Source organism: Pelobates fuscus, chromosome 1, assembly GCF_036172605.1.
Source record: "Pelobates fuscus isolate aPelFus1 chromosome 1, aPelFus1.pri, whole genome shotgun sequence".
Taxonomy (NCBI): Eukaryota; Metazoa; Chordata; class Amphibia; order Anura; family Pelobatidae; genus Pelobates; species Pelobates fuscus.
Genome location: NC_086317.1, coordinates 90,632,232 through 90,656,831, shown reverse-complemented (window position 1 = coordinate 90,656,831; position 24,600 = coordinate 90,632,232).

The window sequence follows — 24,600 nt, the reverse complement described above, 5'->3', positions numbered from 1 at the left end:
AGGTATGTTTTTCAATTAGGTCTGTATTTATTTTGTGTATTTATATCATGTATTTTTATCATGTTTTGGATGATCTTGAACGTTTTATACTGGGTCCTAATTTTATATATTTTCTATTTCAGAATCCAGTTTTTTATGTATGACTCCTCACGATCATGTTTGGTAAGTCTACAGTTTTGAGTTTGGAAATTACCATATTTTTCTATCTTTTTTAGCTTGAAGTTTTCGCATTGTTTCCCGTTTCATGTTTGGATCAAGTGGGACATCGTTATCTTACCTGGTCTTCGGTTTTCGCAAGAAAGAGGGGGATTGTGGGAGACACAGGACTTATATAGCTACTTCCTCTGTTATGTGATTGGCTGCCTGTTATGCCTGAACAGTTTTTTCTTTCATTTTGACAATATTTATATTCCTCTATCTTTGCTGCTGAGGAAATAAAGAAAGAGTTATGCATAATACTCGCCTCTGTGTCTTTAATAAAATCATGACTTTACGTCATGTTAATAGTAAAATCTGGGAATTTAGTTTACTACAAAGTTCCATCTAATCACACTTTATGGTATAATTACTCTGTTAATGTACAGCTCATTGATATGTCAGATTGGCTGAGGTTAAGGAAGGATTCGTATAGGTCAAATTTACAAACAAACACAACTTTTTGCCACATGTCTAGGAACAGAATGCGGGCAGTTCATATTTCCAGGCCTCCAAGAACATTACAGCTGCAATGTGCGATACATTTCTTCAAAGCTGCTCTGCATGAAAACCTGCTTTTCCAGTTTTCTCGAGGGTTATCTTTATTTACACTATAGCAGAGAATGATACCGGAGAAACTGACGGAAGCCAAGCACAGAGAGATGGACACAGGTTTCTTCAGGAAGGAAGAGATTCTTTATTGGATCACCGATCGGGACTCAGAGGGACTAGCGTCACCAAAATACAGCAAAGTCTGAGTACTGAATACATAGAGTACATTCCTTATATAGCACTGTAGCTCCTCCCACAATTAACTACACCCACACATACCCTTAACCTATTTAATGAATAGAGTCTAAACTCATCCATCCGGTCTAACCACGTGGCTCATCTGATACAAAGGAGAGGGACGCGTAATTCCAGTTCTTACATTCCTGCACCTGGTCAGTACAGTGATGACAGTATCTTAGCTACGTGTTATTAACTAACTGATACTACAAACACATATACATACATATGCCTTGTGGCAATCTTAGCCTGCTAAACTTGTATTTTACTGGAATTACATCACATTCCCCCCTTTGATGCCTCTGATATTTCACAATTACTTGAGGCATCACTTAACCTTGGTTTGCATATACCTCAGGTTACCATGAACCAGACCAGACTTATCTTATGATGTGAATCTTTTAACACTCATCTTCCTGCATTGGTTCTCCTTGATCTAGAGCCTTATACTTATATATCGCCATTATCTGTGCAGCAGCCTTCCTCTCTGCTATACTTCCTATCAGGCTTTGCACAGACCTAACTACTAAGGGTATAAGACACGGCAGGAGTAGACATAACATTAAAATTAGTAGGACTCCACCTACCACTGCCTTAAGCCCTCCAAACCACTCATACCAGCTACCAAACCAACTACTTGGATTATACCCTTTCCATACCTGAGTAGGCACATGCGCTAGTTTAACCATATGGCTAGTAAGCTCAGCTATTGCTTGCCCTTCGTCATCTATTTGAAGACAGCAATTGCTCAGGTTAAACTTCCCACATACACCTCCCTCTACTGCCAAAAGGTAATCCAAGGCTAATCTATTTTGGTAGACTGCTGTCCTCATCCTGGTGTTATGCTTCGCTAGAAGATTGAGCGCTTGTGATGTCTCATTTGTGATAATCTCAACCACCGCCTGTAATCTTATAATACGGTTGAGCATATAAATAGGGGTTCTATAACCAAAGGTACCATCCTCAGCCCACGTGGCTGGCCCATAGTAATCTATAATACGCTGGGGAGGCCATTCATCATCTTCCCAGGCGCCTATCTCTATGGGTCCCCTTTTCTTCCTATGATTCACATCATACACTTTAACACCTAAAGTCTCACCTGTTTCAATCGGTAACAAGAAGAAGGATGGTTTGAGCATACCCAACACACATGCCCCTTCCCAGTCCTGTGGCAGCTCCGAATAGGCTTTCTTACCACAGATCCAGTACAAATTTGCTGGGGCTCTCCAAGTAGATGTGATGGATAGATCAAACCACACATCCTTTAAATTGGCATATCTAGCAAACGGGTTAGATGGTTCTGAGACATTTGAAGCCGACCACCAAGTTGTATTCTTTGTATCATCATCATAAGCTTTTTGCCCTAGACAAGTTAATTCTCCTACAGAAGTATTATACATCATTCCTTTCCTTGCTATGCAAACATAACCTATGATGGAGGTCTTTAATCTCCACTCAGATTTACCTCTAACACTCAAATGATAATCGGCTTGTGTAGATATTAGTTGGTCAACTGCCTCAGAACCGGACATTACCTCCTTTGCTTCCCAAGGCCATTGGTCTCCCATGTTAGTACCTCCACACACATAGCAGTTGGTAACATTAAGACTACCGGCAATACTTTCAGCTAGGTCAATGAACAGGTTTTTAGCGTTATGGGGGATCTTATTATCTATACTCATCTCTTCATAAAAGGAATGGTATACTTGATGAGTCTGGGAGGATACCGTATCAGTCTCTATTCCTATAAACAATAATGTCCCAGGATCTAAACCCGTCCCGTATATCTGAAACCCAAATAAATTTCCATACTTATCTAGGAACTTGTCGGGGTTATTAATAAGTATATGGACTGGGTTGCATTCCATAGACTTACAATAAGGGCTAGTCGGCAACTTAGTCACTATCATGTCTTTATCTACTGTCTGTCCCCAAGTCGCCCACCCCACACAAGACCAATATGGACAAAAGTTATAGTCTTTATTTGGGCATCTAGGACTCACATATTTATTTTTGCTACTGGGACAAATATATTTATCGTTAGACCCATACGTCCTCTCCCATCTAAGATCCCCACATACATTCCACGGCTTTCTACCACTCGATATCGCTTTACACGCATCAAATAGCAGAACACCCGAAGAATGTACGGATTCTAACACCGTTTTATTAATTAGGGTCCCCTGAGGATCTCCATTCCTGAGAGTCAACCAAATTGTACGAGGCTGATACTCCGGACTGAAGCACTTAGGTTCTCCTACTCCTAAATGGCACACACTATAATCTATATTTAAGTATCTACATCTCGATACATCTCCTTTACATTCGTATTGTGAATGCCAAATTAGGGTTTGGGAAATATGGTTACCTGTTCTCGTAGTCTTAATGCATACCTCACAGCTAGGAGTGTCGGTACCTCTACCTTCCTGAATATAAAAACACATATAAATAAACACAATCAAAAGCACATCTTTCGCCGTCATCCTCAGTCTTCGTCCGTGCGATGGAACCTCAGCTTCCAGGATGTGAGGGCTGCAGGGAATGGAGTTCTGCTCGTCTTCACAGGTGTCCCTTCGAGACTTTCCTGGCTTATACACTATGTGATGGTAAGCGGACAGGCTTTATTATGGCCTTCTCACTCACACCTGTAACAATAAAATTTGTAATCCACAATAATTCCTCGTTACTCCGACTGAGTAGTACGTTTTAACCGGATCTTGCAGGGATTCTCTGGATCTGCTGTAACTTGCCAAGAATCGACTGCTGCTGGTTTAACCCTGGAGTGATGTATCCACGGAGTCACTTCTGCTACTTTTATTGCTGTAGGGGTAGACAAAAGAACAACATAAGGACCTCTCCACTTGGGCCCTAACGGTACATTATTCCACTCTTTAATCCACACTTGGTCTCCTGGATGATAACTATGAACAGGGGGATAAATATTCACAGGTAATCTATCTTGTACCCATTTCTGTACCTCCTCCATAGTCTTACCCAACTCTACAACCTGCTGCCGAGTAATTCCTTCTCCCAACTGACTCAAATCCCCCCTTAAGTTACCAAGTACGGGAGGTGGTCGTCCATACATAATTTCAAAAGGAGAGAGGCCCATCCTTCTGGTAGGGGTACTGCGGATTCGCAATAAAGCTATGGGTAAGAGAACGTTCCACTTAAGTTGGGTTTCCTGACACATTTTAGCCAACTGGTTCTTTATAGTTCTATTCATTCTCTCTACCTTACCAGAACTCTGGGGTCTATATGCAGTATGAAGCCTCCACTTTATACCAAGCATATGAGTCAGTTGTTGTAGGCACTGATGAACAAAAGCTGGACCATTGTCCGATCCTATAGAACAGGGTAGTCCATATCGGGGTATTATTTCTCGTAGCAGGAATCTTACAACTTCTCCTGCTTTCTCTGTACGAGTAGGACATGCTTCTACCCAGCCTGAATAGGTGCACACAATTACCAACAGGTAACGATGTCCACCCGATTTAGGCATTACTGTAAAGTCTATTTGTAGATCGGACATGGGGAGTCCCCCCATAAACTGGACTCCTGGTGGCTTTACTGGTCCTTGTCTTGCATTATTCTTAGCACACGTTACACATCTGCGTACAATGGCCTGAGTCAAGTTGGACAATCTTGGTATGTAGAAATGTTTCCTGAGAGATTCTTCAGTACTGTCTCTCCCAGAATGTGTCCCGTTGTGATAATTTTGGACAATTTCTACCGCTAGTGATGCTGGTATGACTATTCTTCCATCTTCTAGCTGATACCACTTGTTCTCCAAATACTTTCCCGGTTCAGTCTTTAACCACTCCTCTTCTTGAGCTGTATAAACTGGAGTCCATTGGGACAGTGGAGTTGGTATAAGAGCAGCTATATGCCCTACATACTCCTGTCTTCCTGATTCAGCAGCACGCTTAGCTGCACTATCTGCCATCCGATTTCCCTTGGTTACATCACCATCTCCTCTCAGATGCGCTCGACAATGTATGATACCGACTTCTTTCGGCTCCCACACTGCTTCCAATAGTTGTAGGATTTCGGCTGCGTACTTGATTTCTTTGCCTTCTGAATTCAGTAGTCCTCTTTCTTTATACAAAGCTCCGTGGGCATGAGTGGTTAAAAACGCATACTTAGAGTCCGTATAGATATTTACTCTTAAACCTTCAGCCAATTGTAACGCTCGTGTTAGTGCTATTAATTCTGCCTTTTGTGCTGATGTTCCTTTCGCCAGTGGCCGAGCTTCTATCACCTTGTCTATGGTTGTTACTGCATATCCTGCATAGCGGATCCCTTCTTTCACATAACTACTGCCGTCTGTATAATATTGAACATCGGGGTTCTGGATGGAAAAATCACGAAGATCTGGTCTACTTGAGAATACTTCATCCATTACTTCCAAACAATCATGTTGACTTTCAGTAGGTTGTGGCAAAAGGGTAGCTGGATTTAAGGTGTTTACAGTCTCTAAATGCACTCTTGGGTTTTCACACAACATTGCTTGATACTTGGTCATACGGCTATTACTAAACCAATGATTTCCTTTGTAATCCAACAACGTCTGTACTGCATGTGGGACTCGTACATAAAGTTCTTGACCCAGAGTGAGTTTATTGGCTTCAGCTACTAGCAGGGCGGCTGCAGCTACGGCTCTTAGACAAGGTGGAAGTCCGCTGGCCACTGCATCCAATTGTTTAGACATGTAGGCAACAGGTCTTTGCCATGATCCCAAGTACTGTGTCAATACTCCCACAGCCATTCTTCTTTGCTCGTGTACATACAGGTAGAATGGTCGTGTGTGATCAGGTAGACCTAATGCTGGGGCACTCATCAAAGCCTTCTTCACATCTTCAAATGCCGTTTGCTGTTCTTGGGTCCATAGGAAGGGGTCGTGCTCTGTACCTTTGATAGCTGCGTACAGAGGTTTTGCCAGTATCGCATAGCTGGGAATCCATATCCTACAGAAGCCTGCTGCCCCCAAGAATTCTCGCACTTGTCTTCTATTCTTGGGTATTGGTATTTGGCAGACAGCCTCTTTTCTCTCTGGCCCCATAATTCTTTGACCTTCAGAGATATGGAATCCCAGATACTTGACAGTTGGCAAACACAACTGAGCCTTCTTCCTGGACACCTTGTATCCTGCCTTCCAGAGAATATGTAGTAGATCGTGCGTTGCTTGCTGACATTTTCTTTTGTAACTGCTGCTATCAACAAGTCATCTACATATTGTAACAATACACACTCTCCTGGGATGGACTCGAAATCCAATAGATCTTGACTTAGGGCTGAACCAAATAGGGTAGGTGAATTTTTAAACCCTTGGGGCAGTCTTGTCCAAGTCATTTGGCGTTTTGAGCCCGTTACAGCGTTCTCCCATTGGAAAGCGAAAATACATTGACTTTCTGCGGCAATTCGGAGGCAAAAGAAGGCATCTTTGAGATCTAAGACTGTGAAGTAAGTAGCCCCGCCCGGAATTAAAGCAAGCAGGTTATATGGATTGGGTACAACTGGATGTATGCTAACAACCGCATCATTGACTGCTCTTAAGTCCTGCACAGGTCGATACTCATCTGTGCCGGGCTTTTGAACAGGCAGCAATGGGGTGTTCCAGGGGGAAGTACAGAATTTTAGGATACCATACCGTATGAACTTATCCAGATAGGATTGGATGTTCTTCTTAGCCTTCTGCGGAATGTGATATTGTCTTAGGCTCACTGGATAAACCCCATGTTTCAGTTCAATTTTTATTGGTGGAATATTGCGGGCCAGTCCTGGTGGGTTGTTCTCTGCCCAAACTCCTGGTATGTTAAACAATGTCTCATCACTCCTAGGGTTTTGCCTAGTCAACACTGTATAAAGTCGCCACTCTTCTTCCTTTGGTACGGATAAAGTCATAATACCTGAAGGTCCATTAAACTTTAAAGATGTTGTTCCATCTGGTAGGAACGTAATCTGCGCTTGTAATTTGGATAGCATATCACGTCCCAGCAATTGGACTGGACATTCAGGCATATAAAGGAATTGGTGTTTTACTACGTGGCCTCCCAATGTACAGAGTCGACTTTTAAGAACCGGTTTTTCAGCACTTCTTCCAGTTGCTCCTATCACAGTAATAGTCCTTCCAGATGGAGGAGCAACTAGATTAGTCACCACTGAATGTTCAGCACCAGTGTCGATCATGAACGCACTCCTTTTCCCCCCTATTGATACATCGACCATAGGCTCCGCTCGACCAAGGGGGATGGAGCCCGGTCGGTATCAATAGTCCTCCATGACCGTGTCAGCCAATCCTACGAAGTCCCTACCTTCTCTATCGCGGGACCTTTGCGCTGCTGGAATATATCTGTCTTCCCTAACACTTCCTCTGTTCCCATTACTCCCTCTATAACCATTACTCCCTCCGGGACCTCCTCTACCTCTCGCTCTGCCTCTAAAGTTTCCGTAGCCTGCCCTGGGTTGGTCTCTCTCGTACTGCTCTCTTTGCGGACATTCGTTCCTCCAATGCCCTTCTTCCTTGCAATACGCACACTGATCCCTACTCAAAGGCTCCCTACTCCATCTATTATTGCCTCTATCTGGGCCCCGTTTATCTACGCCTGCGATCGCTACCGCTAGCATATCAGCCTTTTTACGCATCTTGCGCTCCTCCTCTTTCTTGCTTTCTGTTTCCCTATTCATATAGACCTTATTAGCTACCTCCATTAGTTGGGAGATTGACATACCTGCAAACCCTTCTAACTTTTGTAGCTTGCGCTTAATATCTCCGTAAGCTTGGCTGACAAAGGCGGAGTTCACCATTCGGGAATTGTCTGCGTCTTCCGGATTAAAGGGGGTGTACAAGCGGTACGCCTCCAATAATCGGTCATAAAAGACACTGGGCGCTTCATCGCTTTTCTGAATCACCTCAACTGTCTTTGACATATTAATAGCCTTCTTTCCTCCGGCTTTCATGCCAGCAATTATAGCGTCTCTATAGGCTCTGAGTTGAACCATATCAGCACCATTTACGTTCCAATCGGGATCGGTGTTGGGATAGTGTGTCGCGGCCCATGCTGCTGGATTGGCTTGGTTCAAAGCACGGGCTCTATCCTCTAATGCTTTAATGGCTGCTTGATTTATTCTTGTCCTTTCCTCATTGTTAAATAAAGTCATTAGTAACTGCTGGCAATCAGCCCATGTCGGATTATGCGTCTGTACTATTGAGGTGAACAGATCAGTCATAGCTTGTGGTTTCTCAGTATACGAGGAATTATGGGTCTTCCAGTTTAAAAGATCGGTTGTGGTAAATGGGACATATACGAAGACTGGGTCAGCGTGTGCCATTTGACCTGCGGCATCGATATAAGCTGACCCGGGATTCAGACGAAGAGGCATCTGATAGTGCTTTAATTGTTGGGCACCAGTCAACTGTCGGGTTTGGATGGGGCTACGTAGAGAGGCGTCAGTCATGGGTTCCGGTCGGGGAGAGATAGGGTATGGGGATGTGGGAGGTCGGTTTTGGGAAAAGGTCGTAAATAAAACACTTCGGGCCGAGCTAGATGAAGCTTGACCGGAAGTCTGAAGTGGCGCCAAATCAGGATATTCGTTTCTAATGGGGGTGGATTCTGGTTCCGGAAGGGGAGATTTAGTACGAGGGGGGGTGGATCCTGTACTGGAGGAGGAAGCGGAAGTGGATGAGGGTAATGAGGGGAGGGGTGCAGGACTTCCTGCGTTTGCGTCACTTCTTCTTAACGGAAAGTAAGGGGGCGGCAAAGGGATCTCGGACTCAGGGGGCGTGTCCAAAATGGGCCTAACACCGGTCCTAGTGGACGAACAAGTCCTAGCTACCATGAGGCGACACTGCTCCTCGTGGCATGTCTGGAGCCATTTTGGCGAGTCATTTACGGCCTGTCTCCAACAGTCAATATAAGGAAACTGGCCGTAAAGTTCAGGCCTACCCGATACAGCCACGTGTAAGCGCTGTACCAGAGTTGGATCCAAACTGCCACGTGGCAGCCATGCCGCAACCAAAGTAGGCCACTCCCTAGTACACAAAGTGACCAAACGTACAGGAGACATCTTTACCCCAAAAACTTTGAATCCCTTTTTAAAATTCTTAACCATACATCCTAAGGGATCCGGAATCGTTGACTGCGACGCACCCATACTTAACAATGGAACGTCGTCGACAACGAATACTATACACGCGTACTATTCAACAGTCACACCCGTTTCCTCTGGCAACAGCACCACGTGGTACGGTTACCAAGTGAAACGTACACAATAACAATAAACACTCAGGGAATTCCCGTACACACACAGCTGTTACACCAGTCACTATATAATCAATATTATGCCCTTTGGCGTAACTATACAGTCACCCACGCTATAATTCTCTATATACGAATTACCCGTCTATAACACACCCCAGTAACATCGTCTTTTACAAATAGCGGTTACAGTACGGTTAGCATAGGTCAAAGCACAAGTTAAGGTCACAATACAATTATTAGTGGTTATGGTGTTAAACATGCAATGGACGACAATGATTAGTACTTATTATATAATGTCAGTAAATATACAGGGTTATGGTACCGTGCACTATAATACAGCAACACACTATTAACACTCTCGCTAGACGGCTGAGCTCGCGCTATCTAACAAGATATACACTTTACTAAAACAATCGTTAACACATTTACAATTCCCAACTAAACTATTGGCCAGTACCTTGAATGGACTACCTAAAACTATATACACCCGTTTTGGTTAGCCACACTGCCCAATCACCACATATACATAGCGAGCTAGAGAACCGAATTTACACAGGCGCCTCTTAGTCGCACTATACAACGAGCTAGAGATCCGAATTTACACAGGCGCCTCTTAGTCGTACTATCAAAAGTCTAGTGGGTTCCAAATTTACACGCCTTCCCACTTAGCCCAGATAGGATGAGAACTAGCGAACCGAATTTACACAGGCGCCGCTTAGTCTCCCGGTCCCTCCGACCTAGCGAACGTAATATACACCCTAGAACGCTAGTCTAGACAAGACACCGGTGTCCGGCTAGGGCTATCTTACACCAGGACCCCGCCTGACTAACCAAATCAAACGGTCTGACTAAAGAGCGTTCGATCGAGCGGTGCGCCTTCGCTCCTTCCCTCCGACAGAGGGGGCAGATACAGATTCAAAAACCCCTTTGGGCCTACCGCACAATCGGTATACCCCTAGCGGGTCCTGCCGTCTAAAACAGCAGTTATCTTACCTCCTCGTTCCTGAACCTGAGTTCACACTCATCGACGGGGACACCCCAGCACTTCTCACGTAGAGGCCGATGATCTCCTGGACAACAGACCAGTGGCGCCGAGACGAAGGGAGGTCCACGCAGAAGTTCAGGGGTGCAGCCGTAGAGAACGTGGGCAAAGATAGACCGTCTCACGCCTCTGCCTCTCAGCTACCGTTGAACGATGAGCTTCCCGGCCAACGCACCAAATGATACCGGAGAAACTGACGGAAGCCAAGCACAGAGAGATGGACACAGGTTTCTTCAGGAAGGAAGAGATTCTTTATTGGATCACCGATCGGGACTCAGAGGGACTAGCGTCACCAAAATACAGCAAAGTCTGAGTACTGAATACATAGAGTACATTCCTTATATAGCACTGTAGCTCCTCCCACAATTAACTACACCCACACATACCCTTAACCTATTTAATGAATAGAGTCTAAACTCATCCATCCGGTCTAACCACGTGGCTCATCTGATACAAAGGAGAGGGACGCGTAATTCCAGTTCTTACATTCCTGCACCTGGTCAGTACAGTGATGACAGTATCTTAGCTACGTGTTATTAACTAACTGATACTACAAACACATATACATACATATGCCTTGTGGCAATCTTAGCCTGCTAAACTTGTATTTTACTGGAATTACATCACAAGAACACAGCAGTAAAACACCAGATTTGAAAACCTAGTGCAAACTGGAGCAATAAAATCTTCAATTTTATAACAAGACACGGAGGCTCATATTGCATATCCCTTTCTTTACTGTTGACAAATAGCAGCAAAGGAAACATACAGAATGAAAAAAAAAGAATGAACATGTGATAACATAGGCCCCTCCCCCTCAGGTCCCAGTATAACAGGCAGCACTTCCCTTCCATTTCCCTCTTTCTTTGCTGCTCTGACACAAAGATAAGTACATGCCATATTTTTCTCTTATATACTATTCATTGATAATTTAATTGATTTTTATTTGTATTTGTATTTATTTAGTCTTTTATTTCTAAGGTTAGTAACTGTGTCGTTATACACTAGCCTCAGGGCCCAGACCTCCCCTGCTTATGTAATCTTGTCTGTTTCTTCTGCTCGAGCGCCTCTCTGCGCACTTCTTCTTGTTTCATAATTCCTCCGCGTAGCTTGCGGGTGCCGCGAATCCCGCGAGATTCCCGACGGCCATTTTCTGTCATTCTGTCCCTACCTCTTAGTGTGTCGCTGGTCTGGGCCCTGGTGAGAGCGTTTTTCCTTTGCTTAGTTTGTTTGGGTGACTAACCCATACGTCCTTGATCATGCCTAAACCCAGACTATCTACTGGGTCCGCTCACTCTGGGGAGTCGGATTCCCCAGTAATCAGAACTGAGGCCCCTGTCACCTTAGATATTTCGCCTTCTATGGCGGATGGGACTACCCAACCCGGTGGACCACAGTTTCTGGCGCTACAGCGCTCAGTGACAGACGCCATTATGGCTGCTATGGGGTCTATGTCCTCCACCCTCTCCCACACCATTTCACAAGCCCTCTTGCCCCGTCCTTCAGACGAGCAACTCTCGGGCACCTCGACACCCCAGGGAGAGGTATCTAAAGGGGACTTCAAAAAGGCTGCCCGTAAGTCTAAACACTCCTCTGCCTCCAGAAACACCATGACTGGCGTACCTTCGGTCGCCCCAGAAAGCGTGTCCCATCCACGCAAAAGAGCCTTTCCGCGCCAGGCAGAACGGGCGCGGCTTTGGAAATGTGCTAGAGCACAGATTGAGAGCGACACCGACTCAGAAATCGGGTCAGATGAGGAGGCTATGAACGAGTCAGATTCCGACTCTGATGCGGATTCCGCCGATGGCGCTCTCGACCTCCTTTCCTCTGCTCAGGCAGAGATGCCCGGAGGCGAGACAGGGACCAGGAACCCCGCGGCTGCGGGGCCATCCCTCGTGGATCCTTCGGGGGTCCCACTCTTCGACCCGGATGACCTTCATCATCCGAGGTCGGCGGAGTGGCTCCCAGCCGACCACGTTGCCACATATCTGGAAAATTGGGTCAGAAAACCCTTAAGCAAGGCGGCCCGCAACAAATTGAGGGCGGAGTGTCCTAGGCCTCTGGTGCCCAACAAGGTGTGTGACACCCCAGAGGTTGATCCAAAAATGACCCAGTTCCTCACTAAACTGGGCTGGAACCCCCGTAAAGGACTAGAGTTCGCTTTGAAGTCCTGCCAGGACAAGCACCTGGACATATTCGGGCCTTTGGCCAAATTATTTGATTTGGCGGAAGACGCCAGAGCGGAGAACCGCATGGTCGACCCTGAAGACCTTAGAGGTTGGGTTCAGAGAGCAATTTGTATTGCTGGGAGCGTAAATACCTCCCTGTCTATTGAAAGGCGTAAAGCCATATTGTTCAAAATTGAGCCAAAACTAGCCAACCTCGCCCTTACGGAGGCGGGCAAAGACGCCCAAGGACTCCTCTTCGGAGACTCCTTCATCAAAGACTTGGGGCGTTTTGTGGGGGCATTCACGGCTCTAGACAAGGCCCAGGCCTCCATGAGGCGAGTATTCCAGGGGCGGGTCTCTACCAGGGCCGGCAGAAGCAGGAGCCGTCTGTCCGGCCGCAACTATCCCCAATCCCGTGGCACGGGAAGAGGCTCCTTTCAACAATATCACCAATACCAGGAGACCTCCCGCCCCATGTTTTTTCCATCCCGTGGACGTCAATGGCGATCCAGAGGCCTTCGGAGTAACCCAAACTCCAGACGACCATACGGTGAGTTGCCTTCTACCACACATTTCTTCTCCGGGTTACATAGGGGGCAGACTCCAACATTTTTTCCCAGCCTGGTCACAAATCACTTCAGATCCCTGGGTACTGGCCACTATTCAGGGCTTCCATATAGAACTCACCTGCCGCCCTACACACATTCCCCCTCCTCGACCGATCCGCTTTTCCATCCAGGATCGCGGTCGGATCGACGAAGAACTTTCATCCCTCCAGTTCAAAGGGGCTATCGAACTAGCACCCCCCAGCCCTGCGGGCGTAATAAGCAATATCTTCCTAGTGGAGAAGAAAGGCGGCCAATCGAGGCCAGTCATAAATTTGCGCCCCCTCAATGCCGTAGTCAGGTACCGCCATTTCAAGATGGAGGGTATTCACCTGCTAAGGGATCTCCTCCTCCACGGAGACTGGCTAGCGAAACTAGACCTAAAAGACGCGTACCTGACAGTGCCAATAGCAGAGGCCTCTCGGGACCTCCTACGCTTTTACTGGCGACACGAAACATGGCGATTCACCTGTCTGCCCTTTGGCCTATCCTCAGCCCCGTGGTGTTTCACAAAACTTCTACGGCCCGTTATGGCCTGGCTACGCAGTCGAGGAGTTCGGCTAATCGTCTACCTAGACGATATTCTACTCATGGCTCAGGAGCGCTCCACCCTCCTCTCACATCTACGACTAGCCATAAACCTCCTGTCACGCTTAGGTTTCATAATCAACTGGGAGAAGTCATGCCTGACCCCCGCCACCCGCTTGGAATTCCTAGGTTTCCAAGTGGATTCGGGGGCAGCGACGCTGAGTCTCCCGATATCCAAGATTCGTTCCATCCGCAAAGAATTGCGCAGGGCCCTTATCCGACCCCAGCTCACCTTACGCCAATTGGCACGCCTCATAGGCCTACTGGCCTCTTCAATCCAGGCCGTGTTCCCAGGCCCACTCCACTACCGAGCGCTACAGCGCCTAAAGATCGCTCACCTAAGAGCCGGGGCATCCTACGCAGACCTAGTCTCCCTGGACAACGAGACGAAAGACGAGTTGCGATGGTGGATTCTCAACCTGTCTGCGTGGAATGGCAAAGCCATCTTCGGCTTAACGCCGGAATTCACGATCGACTCGGATGCGAGTCTACACGGTTGGGGAGCCCACTGCGAGGGCATCTCAACTGGGGGCCGGTGGTCGGAGTCCGAAGCCCGCCTACATATCAATGCCCTGGAGCTTCTGGCAGGCTCCTTCGCCATCCGCAGCTTCGCCAAGGACCGTGCCCTATCATGTATTCGGCTCCGCATGGACAATGTTTCGGCGGTGAGATATGTCAACCACCTGGGCGGTACACAGTCGGCGGTCCTGGCCAGGTTGGCGAAAGATTTTTGGGAATTCTGCCTGGAACGGAACCTGATGGTCTACGCAGAGTACTTACCTGGCCTGCACAACGTCCAAGCGGACTGGGGTTCACGTTATCTTTCAGACACCAGCGACTGGAGATTAGCCAGGAAGGTGTTCTCCAACATATCATCTCTTTGGGGACCATTTACCATAGACCTTTTCGCCTCCCGGCTCAATACTCAACTCCCACGCTTCTTCAGCTGGAGGCCGGACCCAATGGCGGAGGCAGTGGATGCCTTCCTACAAGAGTGGAAGGGAGGCCTCCTCTATGCCTTTCCCCCATTTTCCATGATCCCTCGCTCACTCCTGCAGACCCGCAAACACCGGGCGGAGCTAGTCATGGTCACCCCATTCTGGGAGACGCAGTCTTGGTTTCCCCAAATGCTAGAGATGACGTTGGACTATCCCCGACTCCTGCCGGGTCGCCACGACCTGCTACAAGACCCGACGGGTCGCTATCATCCCCTCCGGCTGGAGGGCTCTCTCCCACTTCTGGCGTGGCGAATCTCCGGGGACCCTGGGAAATCCAAGGAGTTTCGGACGCAACTAGACTCTTATTGGCTGCAGCATGGGCTCCCGGCACTAGACGGGCATATGGGTCAGCTTGGCGAGCTTGGGCTAGCTGGTGCATGGCTCGGAACGAGGATCCTGTTTCGGCCCCTGTAACAACGATCCTGCAGTTCCTGACGTCTCTCTTCGAAGCCGGTAAGGCTTACAGGACCATTAACCTTTACCGTTCCGCTATATCGGCGATTCACCTAGGCTTCGAGGGCCGCACCGCGGGACAACACCCCCTAGTGTGCCGACTCGTCAAGGGCTCTAGATTTTCAAGGCCACCCAGGCCCCGCTACTCCACGACCTGGGATGTTTCAGTTGTATTGGCTTTCCTCTCATCCTGGCCCGCTAACGCAGGACTCTCCCTCAAACAGCTGTCGGCCAAATTGGTGTGCCTGCTCTGTCTCATCTCATGCAAGAGAGTCTCGGATGTCAGTGCACTGGACGTCGATGCCAAGTCATACACCCCGGACGGGGTAACTTTTAACATCAGCAGACGCACTAAGACTTCCATCAAGGCGGTATCCTACCCTAGTTTCCCTGCCTCTCCTTCGCTATGCCCAGTGACCTGCCTTCGTGAATACGAATCTCGCACCGAACCACACCGATCTACTGCCTCCCGTCAGTTGTTCTTATCTTTCCGCCACCCTTTCCACCCAGTTTCCAGCACTACCTTATCACGCTGGGTGAAATGGCTGCTGGCCCAAGCGGGCATTGACACTACAGTGTTCGGCGCCCACTCAGTACGAGGGGCTTCGGCCTCTTCTATGATGTCTGCGGGCGCCCGCCTAGAAGACATTATGAGAACAGCTGATTGGTCTAGGGAATCTACCTTCCGAGAATTCTACTTTCGGCCGGCCCCACACACATTCGCTGTAATAATGGATCAGCTTTAAACTTGCAATATGAGCCTCCGTGTCTTGTTATAAAATTGCATGATTTTGCTATTACATGACGAAAAGTCATGATTTTATTAAAGACACGGAGGCGAGTATTGCCCCACCCTTTTTTGTTACTCTCACGCTGGTAAGTATATATCTCCCCACCCATATTACTCATACCACGATACACCACATGTTATAGTTTGGGACGGGGAGTGGGGCCGTCCTTATACTTGTTGTTTTTCAATATTACTGGATATGTTAACATTGATTGTTTTGTGGGATTGTATATACAAGGGTCTTTGTTCTCACTGGTGTAACCTTGTACTAGTTACAAGTATCGACTTTGACCTGTTGGCTCCTGTCCTTTATGTCTCCACAGCTTAATCTGGCAAGACGTCTAGCAAGGGTCCGGTTTATTGGTCTCCTCCCGCTGTCCTCCATTGGTCCTATGGATTCTACGGCCACACTTCCCAGTTTGTGATGTTATACCTCCTCGGTTTTTCTGTTATTACTTTGGGACTTTATTCTCGCATTACTCTAGTTATGGACATTGTTCTTTGGTCGCATCTGCAGAAAGAGGGAAATGGAAGGGAAGTGCTGCCTGTTATACTGGGACCTGAGGGGGAGGGGCCTATGTTATCACATGTTCATTCTTTTTTTTTCATTCTGTATGTTTCCTTTGCTGCTATTTGTCAACAGTAAAGAAAGGGATATGCAATACTCGCCTCCGTGTCTTTAATAAAATCATGACTTTTCGTCATGTAATAGCAAAATCATGCAATTTAGGCCAAAACCTGTTTATATCTCAAGTTAGTAAGATTTTTAAATAGTGCAGCAGTTCTTTTCAGTCAATATCTAAAAAATACTTTTAAAAATACATGAACATGTGATATAAATTTATCAACAACAAGAGCGTTACTGTAGATTGAGCAATGATTTTTTATTTACGTAAAAAACATAGTTATTGTACTAACTGTTATCAAAGCACATTTCTAAAAAAAAAAAATGTGTGTATCTTCCTCATTCTCGAATCACCCCCTAGAGGCCTGGGATTCTTAAGGTTCTGCGCAGTATATTATCTGTTCCTAGAACTGCACTCTTCAAATGTCCCACCTGGAATCTGTTAAAATCACTCCCCCAACTTGAGAGTCACAGCCCCCAGTGAACCCATCATACTGGGACCACTATTATGGTGAAATCCATCCAATCAGAGTCAGGGCCGGTGCAAGGATTTTTGCCGCCCTAGGCAAAAGAAAAATTTGCCGCCCCCCCATGTGATATCACAATGCCCCACCCACATGATCTGCCATATGAACTAACGCCAGTGCTGCACACAGTGTGTTTACATTAAAAAGCCTGCAGGGACAGGCTATAGACGCCAGAACCACTTCATTATGCTGCAGTGGTTCTGGGGACTATAGTGTCCCTTTAATGTGAGGTAAATTAGAGATTAGTGTCACTAATAATACACTAAATTGCCTACTTACAAACAGATGAGGATGGTGATGGACTCCGCTCAGGGATGGGGGCCGGGGGGGAGGACAGTAGGTCCCCCCCCTTATTGTTATTTATGGCCCCCACCCACTGCTCAGGGGTGGGGGCAGGGGGGAGGACAATAGGTCCCCCCACCTTCTCATTTAGGGCCTCCACCCGCCGCTCAGGGGTGGGGGCCGGGTGGGGGAGGACAGTAGGTCCCCCCCCTTATTGTTGTTTATGGCCCCCACCTACTGCTCAGGGGTGGGGGCCAGGGGGAGGACAATAGGTTCCCCCCTCATTATCCTTAAGGGCCCCCACCCGCCGCTCAGTATAGGGGGACATGAGCTCTAGAAAGCGGACAATAGCTGTAGAGGGGGGCACAGGGGCAGTAGAGGGGGATAGAAGCTGTAGAAGGGAGACAGGTGCTGTAGAGGAGGGCACAGGGGATATAGAGGGGGATACATGGGTAGTAGAGGAGGGACAAGGGCTATGGCGGAGGCACAAGGGCAGTAGAGGGGTACAGTTGGACAGTAGAGGGGGCAAAGGGGCAGTAGAGGGAACCCTAGAGGGGGGCACATGGGCTGTAGAGGGGGCACAGGGCTTTAGAGTGGGGCACAGGAGCTCTAGAGAGATCACGGGGCAGTAGAGAGGGCACAGGGGCTACAGATGCTGGGCAGGGGCTATAGAAAAGAGACGGGAGCTGTAGAGGGGAGCACAGGGGATTTAGAGGGTGTCACAGGGACTGTAGAGGGGGAATAGGGGCTGCTTAAAAAAACAACATAAAAAATTAACTATAAAGTATTCCCCACTCCCTGAGGCTTACCTTGGGCCAGAGGGATCCTTGGGAGTGGGACTGCCCAGGAGCTGGGGGAAGAGCTGGAGCCTCCACTTGGGAGTCTAGGGGAAGGAGCAGTGGAAGTGATGCCCTTCTGACATCATCAGAAGGAGTGTCTGACATCATTGCCAAACTGCCGCATGCAGGGAGAGTTAAGTAGGCAGCAGTTGTTTGGAAACTTCTAGTCTTCGGCCAGAGGCAGGGGATTCGGATGTTTGAGCCCCACCCGCTTTGTCGCCCAGAGGTGTTTGCATATGCCGCCATATGGATGTGCCAGCCCCTAGTGCAGGTCATCTTATGGCATACATGGTAAGCAAATGGGTGTACTTGTAGTCCCTTATGATGGGAGCGGACCTCTCTGCATGGATCGCCCACTGATCATGAACTCTATATGGATCTGAGATACGAGTGTAACTAAATTTTCCTCCCCTTCTCCTATGATGCCGCTGCTGAGAAACCAAGCTTTCCTACCAGGTATGAGGCCAAAGAAGTTTATGGATATCAGTTACACAGGTATTCAAAGGATACACCAATTGGATGAGGGGGGGGGAGTAATGGTGCTCTTTGAAGACCTCAATTCCACAACAACACCGACACCGACCGCTTATTTAAGATACATACAAATTAGAGACTTTGTGAACCAAGAGCTTATCCAAGGTGTGGCCCATAAATAGATAACTTTTTTCGAGAGACTGTGTCTACACAAATCACACCAGGGGGACCTTGCTATATTCTTACCAGAGCTTTAATACCCAGGACCGGGGGAACTGACTGTGAAGCTAAATGGAGACCTAATAAAACAACACTGATTTGTGTAGCAGTGATACAACACCATATTAAGATCAGAGGCGTGCGCAAGGGGTGTGCCGGGTGTGCCTGGGCACACCCTAATCCCCGTGGCCCACGCTATGTGTCTCCATGACAGGGAGGCAGGAGAGGACCTGGGGAGCTGTAGCCAGCAGCTCTGCTGGGTTCCTCTCGCGAGGTCGTCGGAGCATTGCCACGGCAATGCTCAGATCTCGCGAGAGTGAACTCTAGCTTCGCAGGCTAGAGTTCACTACAGTTCACTCACCACTGGACCACCAGGGATGGCAGCAGCACAGTCCCCCCCTCCCTACAAAAGGTAAGAAGGGATGGGGGTTATTTAATAAACGGTCCCCCACAGTCCCTCCAAACAAATACACACAAACCGCACCCACACACACAGCACACACATCACCCTAACACTAACAGCACCCTAACACTAAAAGCACCCTCATACATACATACATCACCCTTACACAAACAGTACATGCGCACTCTAACAGCACCCTACCACTAACAGCACCCTTACACATACACCCTTACACATACACACACAGCGCCCTTACAAATACACACAAACACACAGCACCCTTACACACACAGCACACACACACACTAAAAGCACTCCCCCCCCACACACACAGCACCCTTACACACACAGCATCCTTAAACATACACACACACTAACAGCACCCTAACACACATACACAGCACCCCACACACACACAGCACCCTCACCCACAGCGCACAGACACACACACACTCAAACAGCACCCTCACACACACAGTAACCTCACACATACAGCACCCCTACACACACACACACACACACACTAACAGCACCCTAACACTAACAGCACCCTAACACATACAGCACCCTCACACATACACCCTCACACATACATCACCCTTACACATACACACACAGCACCCTTACACACACACAGCACCCTTACACAAACACACACACACACTAACAGCACCTCACACACACAGCACTCTTACACATACACAGCACACACACACACAGCACCCTTACACACACAGCACCCTTACACACACAGCGCCCTCACACACACACAGTGTGTGTTTAAAAATTTAGATAAATACACGGTGTGTGTGTTTGTGATTTAGGGTGCACACCCTTATGCAATAGGCTGCACACGCCTAAGATAGTACACCGCTCCTGTTAAAAAACTATATTGTAAGCATAAAACCCCCAATTAAACCCCTGGGTCTTTTGCTTTCCAAACCACTGGACGGCTGGATGAGAAGAGCAAAAACTCCTTCCAATTTTTTTTTTTTGTCAATCTTTTTATTTGTGCTTAGAGAGAACAGGGATGCCCCCCAATTTGCTTAATAAATTGTAGTGGTGAGAGTGTGTTGTCCTACCATCGTGGTCTAGTGTATCCGCAGTATTCTATGGCGGTAGAGTCTCTCACATCCCCCATTGGGCGAGGTCTGTTGGGGTGCCTCTCTGCCTGGCTAAAAGTTCAGCTTCTATACGGGATGGCGTCGTAGGTCGGAGCTAGGGTGTCTATGTGGTCTTTGGGACCTGTCTAAGGTGGTCGTGTGTATTGGCTATGTGTCAGGTTCCTGGGGTGATATGTGGCCGGGGGGGGAGGGGGGTTGTATAGACGTAACGTGGTGCTGCCACCTTGTGGCTTAGGCCTATCAGAGAGAGTGGTATTGGTAAGGTATATACAGACTTCAAAACAGAATTAAAACATAAACACAAATTATAACTTGAATGTCTTCTTAACTGAAGAAGTTCAGGTAAGTCTCTTATCCCTTCCCGGCTCATGCGTGGGTTTGGCCGTGGCCGCTCTTGCGGGTGTGTGCCAATGGGAAGCTGTGCGTTGCTGTGGGATACCCAGTGCCGTCAGCAGGGCCGGGATTTCGGTCGGGTCTGTGGCCTTGTACGATTTGTCATCTTTTGTGACCCAGATTGATCGCGGTGTCGCCCATCTGTAGGGCTGCTTCTCGGTTTGCAGGATTTTCGTTAGGGGTTGCATGGATTTCCTCCACATCAAGGTGGCTCTGCTCAAATCCTGGAAGAGAGAGAGTTGGCAGTGTTCAAATTCGTAGGGAGACTGTCCCTTCAGTGCTTGTAGGAGTCCCATCTTGTCCGTGAGTGATTGGCATCGCAGGATGATGTCCCGAGGCGCTGTTGCTGGTGCCTGGGGAGATTTGGTGATCCTATATACACCATCGAAGGTAAAGTATTTGGCTTGCTTTGCTGGGAGTAGGGAGGCAACCAGCCTCCGGATGAAGTGTGGCTGCTCGTCGAGTGGGATTGTTTCCAGGACCCCCCTGATCTTTATATTCTTCCTCCGCCCCCTATCGTCCAAGATATTCACTTGCCTGTTTGTTTCATACTGTGAGGCCTGTATTTGTTGTACCCGGTCGCCCAGCTCCTTCAGCCCTTGCTTAAGGTCAATCACCTCCCCCTCTGTAGCTTGGGTGCGTGCAGTGACGGCCTGTACCTCCGTGGTGAGCACCGCCAGATCTGCTTCCCACATTCTCCGGAGGTTGTGCTGGAGGCTGGTGAGCATGTCCTTTATCTCCTGTTTGGTTGCAGGAGTTGCTTCAAGTGTGTGTGAGGCACTCCCTGAGGCTGGTGCTGGGTTCCGAGGGGAAGCCCCCCCGCCCGACCATGAGGGTGAGGAGTCTCTCGAGCAGGAGATTTCCCGTGGGGTTGGGGCCGGCGTTGGAGGCTGCAGCATGAGGCCGATGTCTCTCTGTGTCTTGTTATCAGTTACCGGCTGCTTTTGGGATTTCCTCCCCATGTCTCCCTCTGTCGGTGTAGTCGGTAGGAGCGTGGACAAGCCGAAGTCGCTCCACGTCGGGTAACCCCTTTGGTACGCAAGGGCATGGTCTCTCACGCGGTAGGCCTTTGGGCCGCGGCTGCGTTTTTTTTTGCCCGGTGTGATGAAAAAAAGGCATCGGCCGCTGCAGTGTATCGTTCTGCAGACGGAGCTGCCCCTGGTTTCTGTTTTGGTGGTACGATGCCGCCGTTATTCGCCTTTTAGTACGGTAGATCGCCGGAGCGGTGTACAGGTGCGACCACTCTGTTGCGCTGCTAGGCTCCGCACCCCACCTCCACACCCCAGGCTCCTTCCAATTTTGGCTTCAACCTGAAATGCCACCCATGGAAAATCAAAGATAATTATTTGATGGATTAATTAACTGCTCCGATCAGGGGGTACTGCAAAGTCATTGCTTGGCTCTCTTTGTACTGGCAGCCACTTCGGCAGTCTGTGTCCTCTCTATCCCATCTCTGCACTTAGTTAGAAATATAAATGTGCATTTTAGCTGGCTGCCCCCCTTCGGCCACATTAAAAAAGTAAAAACCTATCTTTATTCTATACTTTTCCCTCACCCTACCTCTTTGGCTTAGATCATCAAAGGAAAACATTGGGAAGCCAGTGGCGTACATACCGGGGTCGCAGGGGTCGCGACATCTTCCGGCTCCAACATCAGTACACGGCGCGCAAGGAAGCTGAAGAGGAAGCACTCAGGGGAGAGTGCTCCCTCGCGCGCCCGCCAGCCAGCCTGCCCACCTGGTGACACCACTGGACCCCAGGGAATCCCCTCAGCTCTCCCAAAGGTAAGGAGGCTGGGGGGATTACAGTTTTTAAAAAAACGTGTATGTGTGTGTTAGAGTGTGTGTGTGTGTTAGTGTTAGTGTGTCAGTGAGTGTGTTACTGTGTGTGTCTGTTACTGAGTGTGTTAGTTTGTGTGCGCCTGTTAGTGAGTGTGTGATTTGTAAGTGAGTGAGTGTGTGTGTCTGTCAGTGAGTGTGTATGTCTGTCACTGAGTGTGTGTCTGTCAGTAAATGTGTGTGTCTGTTAGCTAGTGTGTATGCGTCTGTTCGTGAGAGTGTGTGTGTCTTAAGCACTTACCTTTCTCCAGCGCCGGACTCCCTTGGCATTTGGGATCTCTCCGCCCCGATTTGCCTCTCAGCTCCAAATGTGCATGCGTGGCAAGAGCCCCGCGCATTCAAACCACCCAAAGGAAAGCATTACTCAATGCTTTCCTATGGACATCCAGCGTCTTCTCACTGTGATTTTCACACTGAGAATCGCAGAAGCTCCTCTACTGGCTGTCAATGAGACAGCCACTAGAGGCTGGATTAACCCTCAGTGAAACATAGCAGTTTCTCTGAAACTGCTATGTTTTCAGCTGGAGGGTTAAAACTAGAGGGACCTGGCACCCAGACCACTTCATTGAGCTGATGTGATCTGGGTGTCTGTAGTGGTCCTTTAAGTGTATGTGTATCTGCATGCACTGGCGTACATACCACTGTCGCAGGTGCCTGCCGCCATGTGTTGCAGCCCCAGCCCGCGTAGAGTAAGCGGGGGGGGGGCTACGGATCAGTTTTCGCACCGGGGCCCCATGGGTTGTGTGTACGCCACTGTGGGAGGCTATTGGTCATGCACTGCAAATCGCCACAAAAATGCATCTCTATGGTTAACGTTTAGCATCCCCATGCAGACGCTAAACGTCAATGCTGCACATTGTACAGCACTGACAGAGTCAGCAATTCTAGTGGCCGTCCGAGTGACTGCCAGTAGAGGTGTTCCTAGACAGCAATGTAAATACTGCCTTTCCTCATTAAAAGCAGTGTTAACATTAAAATGCCTGCAGGGACTGACTATACTCACCAGAACAACTACATTAAGCTGTAGCTGTTTTGATGACAATAGTGTCCTTTAAAGAGCTAGAATTACTAATAATAATTCTAACAAACAATTTGTTAAATGATACTTTTGTTTCTCATCTTGAGCCATCTTTAGCCTATTTTTGAGCCATGTTTAAAATCTATTTCTCTATTATTTTCCTACATTCACTTTAAAAAATAAATATTTTATAAAAATATTTAATAAAAATATTTTTTTTTCTTTTTACAAATAATTAAACATTTTCTGCTTAATTTGTTTGGTGAAAAAGCTGCTTGAATGTGGAAACAAGAACATGCCATTAAGGTACAACGAAAAAACCTCATTAGCAAACACAAAAATACTGACTCTAACAAATGTATTTTTTCACACTAATACTAATTTTTGTGCTGCCGCAGGAACCGTAGTTATTAGTTTCCCCCTAATGCTTGAGAAGCCCTGAAGGGTTTGTCACAGCAACACAAATGTGAGAAAACACTAAGATGCACGACTAATAGAGATTGGCCAATTTGCTTTAGTTTGTATGGCACTGATTTGTCTTGTGGATACTGTGGTGTGGTGCTACTGGATAGAACAGTACTGCATTAGACCAATGACAGTCTGAGACCACTGGGCTAATCCACCTAGTTACCACAACCTTTCACAGCTGCCCAAAATTGGATGGGTTAGCGTGGATGGCAACTTCTGGATTAGCTAAGCAGTAGCTGAGCACTAGGCTTTAGGCACCGAGAGAACCATGCTTTTGTCAACCTGTTAAAAATAATTTGATAACCTTGAGGTACAATAAACAATTGAGAGAGCTGTCATTTGGTGTTTAGAATGTACCATCAGGGTAGCTCCATTCAACATGGTCAAAGGAATTACATTTTATATTGTTATTAGATTTAAATTCAATGCAGAAGAAAATATAGAGAGTACACTTTATTGACGTAGCTTTATTGGCTTGTATCTCTTTGTACCCAAACTTGTA